Source organism: Astatotilapia calliptera, chromosome 1 (assembly GCF_964374335.1).
Source record: "Astatotilapia calliptera chromosome 1, fAstCal68.1, whole genome shotgun sequence".
Lineage (NCBI taxonomy): Eukaryota > Metazoa > Chordata > Actinopteri > Cichliformes > Cichlidae > Astatotilapia > Astatotilapia calliptera.
The window spans coordinates 420,413-429,312 of record NC_137422.1 but is presented as its reverse complement, the minus strand read 5'-3'; positions in this window follow the sequence as shown (position 1 = coordinate 429,312).

Below are 8,900 nucleotides of genomic sequence, written 5' to 3'. Positions count from 1 at the left end.
CTGCATTGTTTAAGTTTTTTGTGTGTTTTTTGTGTGCAGCGTGTTTATTTTGCACTATGTATGGATATCGTCGCAACTGGTGTCGGTGTCCGTGCATACAACAGCCAGACACTTTTCAACCTAAATAACCCGGTTGACAACATCCAGGATGGGCTGCGGGAAACACTGCGTGAACTCGGCTTGCTCCGCGAACCAGGCCTCGAAGCCTCGGCGTTGCCTGATGCCGGCGGCCGGAGGAGGGGACATCGGAACCGGTGCGCAAGGAAGCGGAAGCGCGGCAAGCGGGCAGGAGTCTGTGCTAGGCTAAAAACAAACCCTAGCCGGCCGGCTCTACCATCCATCATCTTATCCAACGTCTGCTCCCTGGATAATAAACTGGATTATATCCGACTCCAGCAGGCTACACAGCGTGAGGTTAGAGACTGCTGTGTCTTTGTTTTCACAGAAACATGGCTCAGCGACAGAGTACCGGACACCGCTATTCAGCTAAACGGGCTGGCCTCGTTTCGCACCGACAGAAATGCAGCTCTGTGCGGTAAGACTCGCGGTGGCGGCTTGTGTGTTTACATCAACGCGAAACGGTGCAAGAACTCTGTGCTAGTTTCTAGTTATTGCTCATCGCTGGCGGAGTTTGTGACTGTTAGATGCAGACCTTTTGATATACTACGGGAATTCACCACTGTTTTCATTATCGGAGTGTACATTCCACCTAGCGCTAACGCTAAGGAAGCGCTATGGGAACTGTATACAAAGATCAGTGAACTGCAAAATACACACCCGGATGGACTGTTTATTGTTGCTGGAGATTTCAACCATGCAAATCTCAAGTCAGTGCTTCCTAGATTCCATCAGTATGTGGACTTTGCAACGAGAGGGGAAAACACGCTGGATCTTGTTTACACAAACATCCCCGGCGCATATCGGGCAGAGCCCCGCCCCCACCTCGGCTACTCAGACCACATCTCTGTTATGCTAATTCCAGCATACAGACCACTCGTCAGGCGATCAAAACCGGTTCTGAAGCAGGTGAAAACCTGGCCAGCAGGAGCCATCTCTGCTCTTCAGGACTGCTTCGAGAGCACTGACTGGAACATGTTTAGGGAGGCTGCAACTTACAGCGACTTCACTGACTTGGAGGAGTACACGTCATCAGTGTCCAGCTACATCAACAAGTGCACCGATGACGTCACTGTCTCCAAGACCATCATCTCACGACCCAACCAGAAACCGTGGATTACTGCGGAAGTGCGTGCACTTCTGAAGACCCGAGACTCTGCCCTCAAAGCGGGAGATAAGGTGGCGCTTAGAAGAGCGAGGGCTGAACTTTCTCGGGCCATCAGAGAGGCGAAGCGCGCACACGCCCAGAGAATCCACAACCACTTCAAGGACAGCGGCGACACACGGCGCATGTGGCAGGGCTTACAAGCCATCACTAACTACAGGATGACATCACCTGCCTGTGACAGTGACGGCTCCCTCCCAGATGCGCTGAACAACTTCTACGCTCGGTTCGACAGGCAGAACAACGTGGCGGCGAGGAAGACCACCCCTCCTCCGAACGACCAGGTCCTGTGTCTCACTACAGCTGAGGTGAGGAAAACTCTACGCAGAGTCAACCCACGTAAAGCTGCTGGACCAGACAACATCGCAGGCAGAGTGCTCAGAGAATGTGCTGAACAGCTGGCAGATGTTCTCACCAACATCTTCAACATCTCTCTGAGCAGTGCCGTCGTTCCCACGTGCTTCAAGGCCACCACCATCGTCCCCGTGCCCAAGAAGTCTTCGTTGTCCTGTCTCAACGACTACTGTCCTGTTGCACTTACACCCACCATCACGAAGCGCTTTGAGCGGCTCGTCATGAGACACATCAAGACCCTGCTGCCCCCCTCACTGGACCCACTGCAATTTGCGTACCGCCATAACCGCTCAACGGACGACGCCATCTCCACTGCACTCCATCTTGCCCTCACACACTTGGACAAGAAGGACTCACACGTTCGAATGCTGTACATAGATTTCAGCTCAGCATTCAACACGATCATCCCCCAACAACTGATCGGAAAGCTGAGCCTGTTGGGCCTGAACACCTCCCTCTGCAACTGGATCCTGGACTTTCTGACCGGAAGGCCTCAGTCAGTACGGATTGGGAACTACACCTCCAGCACCACCACACTGAGCACTGGGGCCCCACAAGGCTGTGTGCTCAGTCCTCTGCTGTTCACACTGCTGACTCATGACTGTGTAGCAACACACAGTTCAAATCACATCATTAAGTTGGCTGATGACACGACCGTGGTGGGTCTCATTAGCAAGAACGACGAGTCAGCGTACAGAGAGGAAGTGAAGAGGCTAACGGGCTGGTGTAAAGACAACAACCTGTCTCTGAAGGTTGACAAGACAAAAGAGATGGTTGTTGACTTTAGGAGGACACGAGGCGACCACTCACCGCTGAGCATCAACGGCTCCTCTGTGGAGATCGTCAGCAGCACCAAATTCCTGGGCGTCCACCTGGAGAAGGACCTCGGCTGGTCCCTCAACACCAGCTCCCTGCACAAGAAAGCCCAACAGCGTCTCTTCTTTCTGAGAAGACTGAGAAAGGCCCGGCTTCCACCACCGATCATGACCACCTTCTATAGAGGAACTATCGAGAGCATCCTGAGCGGCTGCATCACTGTCTGGTTTGGGAACTGTGCCATATCGGACCACAAGACCCTACAGCGGATAGTGGGAACAGCAGAGAAGATCATCGGGGTCTCTCTCCCCTCTGTTGAGGACATCTACACCACACGCTGCATTCGCAAAGCCACCAGCATTGTGGCTGATCGGACACACCCCTCTCACACACTCTTTACACTCCTGCCATCTGGAAAAAGGTACCGAAGCATTCGGGCACACACATCCAGACTGTGCAACACAGTTTCCACAAGCCATCCGTCTCCTCAGCAAAAAGGGACTGACTGATAAACACACAAACACACACACACACACACACACACACACACACACACACAAACATTATCACTCAGCTTAACTCAACTACCTCAAAACATTGAGACTGGACTGATTAATCAACACAAGCGCAAACACACTGACCTACACCACCAATATCGTACACACCAACCTGTAAATGCTCTTTTGCACAATATTATTACTGGACTTTTTGCACTAACTTCTGCACTTCCTAATTTTTGCTGCTACACTAAGGAATGTTTACTGTTCCTCCACTACCTCAACTCATCATCACAAAACCTTATTATTATGTTACGTTGTGTTTTTTTGTCACACTGTCACTTTGTTGCTCTTGTTTGCACATTTGCATGTGCACTTTGTTGTCTGCTGTCTGTTAACCAAAAAAAAAAAGGCTTCCTTAGATAGTTAGACAGTTAGTTTTTGTTCATTTATGTTGTAATTTATGTTAGGTCAGTCTGTCTTGTCTCTGCTAGCCAGCTAACTAAGATAAGAGATAAGATAAGATAGAAGCTTATTAATCCCTCGGGTGGGTTCCTCTGGGAAATTCGGTTTCCAAAAGCACAGCACCGACAGAAGTTTCAGTTACAGAATGTTATATATATATATATATATATAAAAACACCCAGCACGCCCCTGCGGGCGGTTTATCCTTCAAGCTCGGGTCCTCTACCAGAGGCCTGGGAGCTTGAGGGTCCTGCGCAGTATCTTAGCTGTTCCCAGGACTGCGCTCTTCTGGACAGAGATCTCCAATGTTTTTCCCGGGATCTGCTGGAGCCACTCGCCTAGCTTGGGAGTCACCGCACCTAGTGCTCCGATTACCACGGGGACCACCGTTACCTTCACCCTCCACATCCTCTCGAGCTCTTCTCTGAGCCCTTGGTATTTCTCCAGCTTCTCGTGTTCCTTCTTCCTGATATTGCTGTCATTGGGAACCGCTACATCGATCACTACGGCCGTCTTCTTCTGTTTGTCTACCACCACTATGTCCGGTTGGTTAGCCACCACCATTTTGTCCGTCTGTATCTGGAAGTCCCACAGGATCTTAGCTCGGTCATTCTCCACCACCCTTGGGGGCATCTCCCATTTTGACCTCGGGACTTCTAGGTTATACTCGGCACAGATGTTCCTGTACACTATGCCGGCCACTTGGTTATGGCGTTCCATGTATGCCTTGCCTGCTAGCATCTTGCACCCTGCTGTTATGTGCTGGATAGTCTCTGGGGCATCTTTACACAGCCTGCACCTGGGGTCTTGCCTGGTGTGATAGACCCCAGCCTCTATGGATCTTGTACTCAGAGCTTGTTCTTGTGCTGCCATGATTAGTGCCTCTGTGCTGTCTTTCAGTCCAGCTTTGTCCAGCCACTGGTAGGATTTCTGGATATCAGCCACCTCCTCTATCTGCCGGTGGTACATACCGTGCAGGGGCCTGTCCTTCCATGATGGTTCCTCGTCTCCCTCCTCTTTCTTGGGTTTCTGCTGCCTGAGGTATTCACTGAGCACTCGGTCAGTTGGGGCCATCTTCCCAATGTATTCTTGGATGTTCCTTGTCTCATCCTGGACTGTGGTGCTGACACTCACCAGTCCCCGGCCCCCTTCCTTCCGCTTAGCGTACAGCCTCAGGGTGCTGGACTTGGGGTGAAACCCTCCATGCATGGTCAGGAGCTTTCTTGTCTTTATGTCAGTGGCTTCTATCTCCTCCTTTGGCCAGCTTATTACCCCAGCAGGGTACCTGATCACGGGCAGGGCGTATGTGTTGATGGCCCGGATCTTGTTCTTACCATTCAGCTGACTCCTCAGGACTTGCCTGACCCTCTGCAGGTACTTGGTGGTTGCAGCCTTTCTAGCGGCCTCTTCATGGTTCCCATTTGCCTGCGGGATCCCCAGGTACTTGTAACTGTCCTCTATGTCTGCAATGTTGCCTTCTGGTAGTTCAATCCCCTCAGTTCTGACTACCTTCCCTCTCTTTGTTACCATCCGACTACACTTCTCCAGTCCGAACGACATTCCAATGTCATTGCTGTATAGCCTGGTAGTGTGGATCAGTGAATCGATGTCTCGTTCACTCTTGGCATACAGCTTGATGTCATCCATGTACATATATATACCGTATTTCCCGGACTACAAAGCGCACCTGAATATTAGCCGCACAAGCTAAAATCAGGGGAAAATCCTGTTTTGTACATACATTAGCCGCACCTGACTAAAAGCCGCAGGTGTTTCAATGTTGACTTATCATATGTAAGAGAATATGCACAAAGGGAATTGTCAGGAAAGAGATGGCTGTTTGGAGACACACCCCTTTTATTAATATTTTGAAAAACAAGTTATGGGTACATATTTGCACATGTAGTACATAACAATAACCTACAGCACACCAGAAAAATAGATTCGGACTACCTTTTAGGCTCAGGTGCAGTGACACGGCTGTAACAAGAAGAAAAGTCAGTCATTCACCACCATCTTCCTGCGCACTAAAACCACCAAAGTCCTCTTCTCCAATGTCGGATACAAACAGGCTCAGGATGGCTTCATCATCCACTCTCCGCTTCTCTCCTTCGTTGTCACTTTCAAAACCAAAGAAATCCTCATTGTCAGTGTCAGAGTCGAACACCCTCAGAAGGGCCGTGGCGGTGTCCTCCTCTCCATCATGCAGCAGTCCAGCCCTTCAAAATCCGTTGGTGATCGTGGATGTTTTCGCACTTTTCCACGCTGTCAGAATCCACCGGTGGAGTTGGGCATAACTTGGCTCGTCATCCATGCCTCCCGCTGAATGCGTAGCGCTACTTTGAAGTTTGTTTTTCGCGCTACTTCGTACGGCACTACGTTGCCTGGCGGACGGACATGTGACTAACATACCACTCTTGAACCCCGATCCTTCCGCCAGGCAACGTAGTGCCGTACAACAGCGGAACAAACAAAACAAATCGTCTTACGATATCACAAAAATCATGGACAATCCATAGAAAAGCCGCACCTGACTAAAAGCCGCAGGGTTCAAAGCTTGTGCAAAAAGTAGCGGCTTATAGCCCGACAATTACGGTATATATATATATATATATATATATATATATACACACACACACACACACGTATATAAATAAAATATACGAAGGGGATAAATAGAATAAATAGGAATAAAAATAAAAATACAAGTGAATTGCACATTTCAAGTATTGAGGTCTATTGCACCATTGACGATTTACAAAGGTATTGCACAGTGAGGTGAAGAGGCACTACAGCTTAGTTGTTCCCCCCTCCTTTGTCCCCCTGTCTCCCCTCCCTCTCCCCTCCAGAGAGGAGTTAAACAGTCTGATGGCGCGTGGGACAAAGGAGTTTTTAAGTCTGTTAGTTCTTGTCTTGGGGAGAAGCAACCTGTCACTGAACAGACTCTTCTGGTTGTTAATGGCCGTGTGCAGAGGATGCCCAGCATTGTCCATAATGTCCAGCAGCTTCTTTAGTGTCCTTTTCTCTGCCACTGTCACCAGTGTCCAGCTTCATGCCGACCACAGAGCTAGCCTTCCTGATCAGTTTCTCCAGCCTGGATGAGTCCCTCTTTGCTGTGCTGCTCCCCCAGCACACCACAGCATAGAAAAGTACTCCAGCAACCACCGACTGGTAAAACATCCTCAGGAGCTTCCTGCAGATGTTAAAAGACCGCAGCCTCCTGAGGAAGTACAGTCGGCTTTGGCCTTTGTTATACAGGTGCTCTGTGTTGCATGACCATTAAGTTGCATGACCATTAACTAGGCCTCTTAGTTAGCTAGTTTAGTGTTTTCTGTTAATTTATGTTGTAAATTTATGTTGCATGTAGCACCTTGGTCCTCGAGGAACGTTGTTTCGCTTCACTGTGTACTAACTGTATATGGTTGAAGTGACAATAAAGCCAACTTGACTTGACTTGACTTGATGTGCTCTGTACATGATCTGTCTTGTCTTAATCCTGCCTGCTCTGATCTCAGTCTCTTGTCCAATGCCTCCTTCATTCTCTCCAAGATGATTCTGGTCAACACCTTGCTGAGGATGGACAGCAGCATAATTCCTCGCCAGTTGCCGCACTGAGATAAATCGCCTTTCTTGGGGAGCTTCACCAGGTACCCAAGCTTCCAGTCAGCAGGCACTTGCTCCTGTTCCCATATTATCACTAGGATAGGTTGCAGCATCTCCACTGCTGCTGCCACGTCTGCCTTGACAGCTTCTGGAAGCCCTGGTACCTTTCCATTTTTCAAGAACTTGATGGCTTTGGTGATCTCTGCCTTGATTGGTGGACTGCTGTTGATACAGAGGTGCTCTTCTGCTGGTGGTATGTCGGGGACTGTTTGCGGTGTTAGTCGATTCAGGATCTCTTTGAGAGTAAATGGAGTAAACGGCTGTTTTTCCAAACAGCTGAACTCTTCTACTGGTTCACCACAGGGTTGCTGTCTCTCTCCTCTACTGTATATTTTGTCACTAATGACTGTCGCAGTACACAGGCGAATAGGCATTTCATTAAATACGCAGATGACACAGTCATTGAAAGCCTCCTTCATGGTGAAGAGGATTCCCATGGGCCTGTTGTGGATGAGTTTGTTTCGTGGTGTGATCAGTCCTTCTTAAAGATCAACACACTGAAAACCAAGGACATGGTTATTGACTTCAGGAAGACATCCCCCCATCCTGCACTAACAGTGGTGAATGGTGCAGCCATTGAACTGGTGGACAGTTATAAGTATTTGGGGGTTGTTCTTGATAAGACTCTGTCCTTTGAGTCACAACTTGCTGCTACAGTGAAAAAGGTTCAACAAAGACCTTTTAAGGAGGTTGAGAGGTTTTAATGTTTCATCTGTAATGATGACTCTTCTTTTTATAAAAAGTTTTATTGGATCTGTTTTAACCTTCTGTATCATTGCTTGGTATGGTAATATTTATTTGAATAATAAGACCAGACTTAGCAACCTGGTTAAAGTGGCTGGTCAGATTTCAGGGAGGTCTCAGGTCCAGCTTGTGGACTTCTATGACAGGCAGGTGCTGAGGAAGGCAACCTCTGTCATGTTGTGTTCTTTAATGATTTTCAACTGCTTCCATCAGGTTGTCGGTATAAAGTGCCTGCAGTGAATACAAAGAGACATAGATTGTCTTTTGTACCTAGTGCTATTATCATGGTTAATAACTCTAAACCATAAGGGTTGTTGCCATTACACACTGCACTTTTTTGATGATAAATTTAGGTTGTTTCCTCAGGGCTTATGGACATACTGCAAATTTCCCACTGGGGACAATAAAGTTACCATTACACATTGAACACTGAACCCATCTTCTTCTTTGTTTCTTGTCACTTGTGATTGTTTTCCCATTCTTGTCCTTGACTGGCTTACTTGAGTTGAAACTTTTTCCTGACAAGGTCTGGGTGATCTCATACACTCACCTCATGTTGTTCTGCTTGGCTGCTGTTTCTGCCTCTTTTGTCATACTGTGCACAAATTGTCTTTTGTCCCGTCTGGCGCTCTTCTTCACTTCTCGGTTCACTTGACATCTGTTAATTTTTTGCTTCACCTCCTTTCTCTTCTCTATCTTCTCCCATGTGTCTTTTGTCATCCCATCTTTCTGCTCCCTCTTCTTCTTCCCCAGGACTTTGGTGTAAACGGCCTTCCAGGTCTTCTGTATTTCTGTCCAGGGCTTCTCTAATGTCTTTTCGACCAGATCCCCCAGCACCTCAAATCTGTTCCTGACTTCACAGTTGAACTCTTTTGCTTGCTTGCTGTCTTTCAAAAACTGTATGTTGAACTTGTGATGTGGTCTTCCTGAAGAGTCGCAGAAGAATCTCAACTTGGTCTTCAGTGTTGCCACTAGCAACTGTCCCAACTCTCCATAATACAGTTTTATGTATACTGAGGTGTTTTCATAGTGTTGCAATAATAACGAAAGAGGATGTATGTTATATCACAAGACACGGT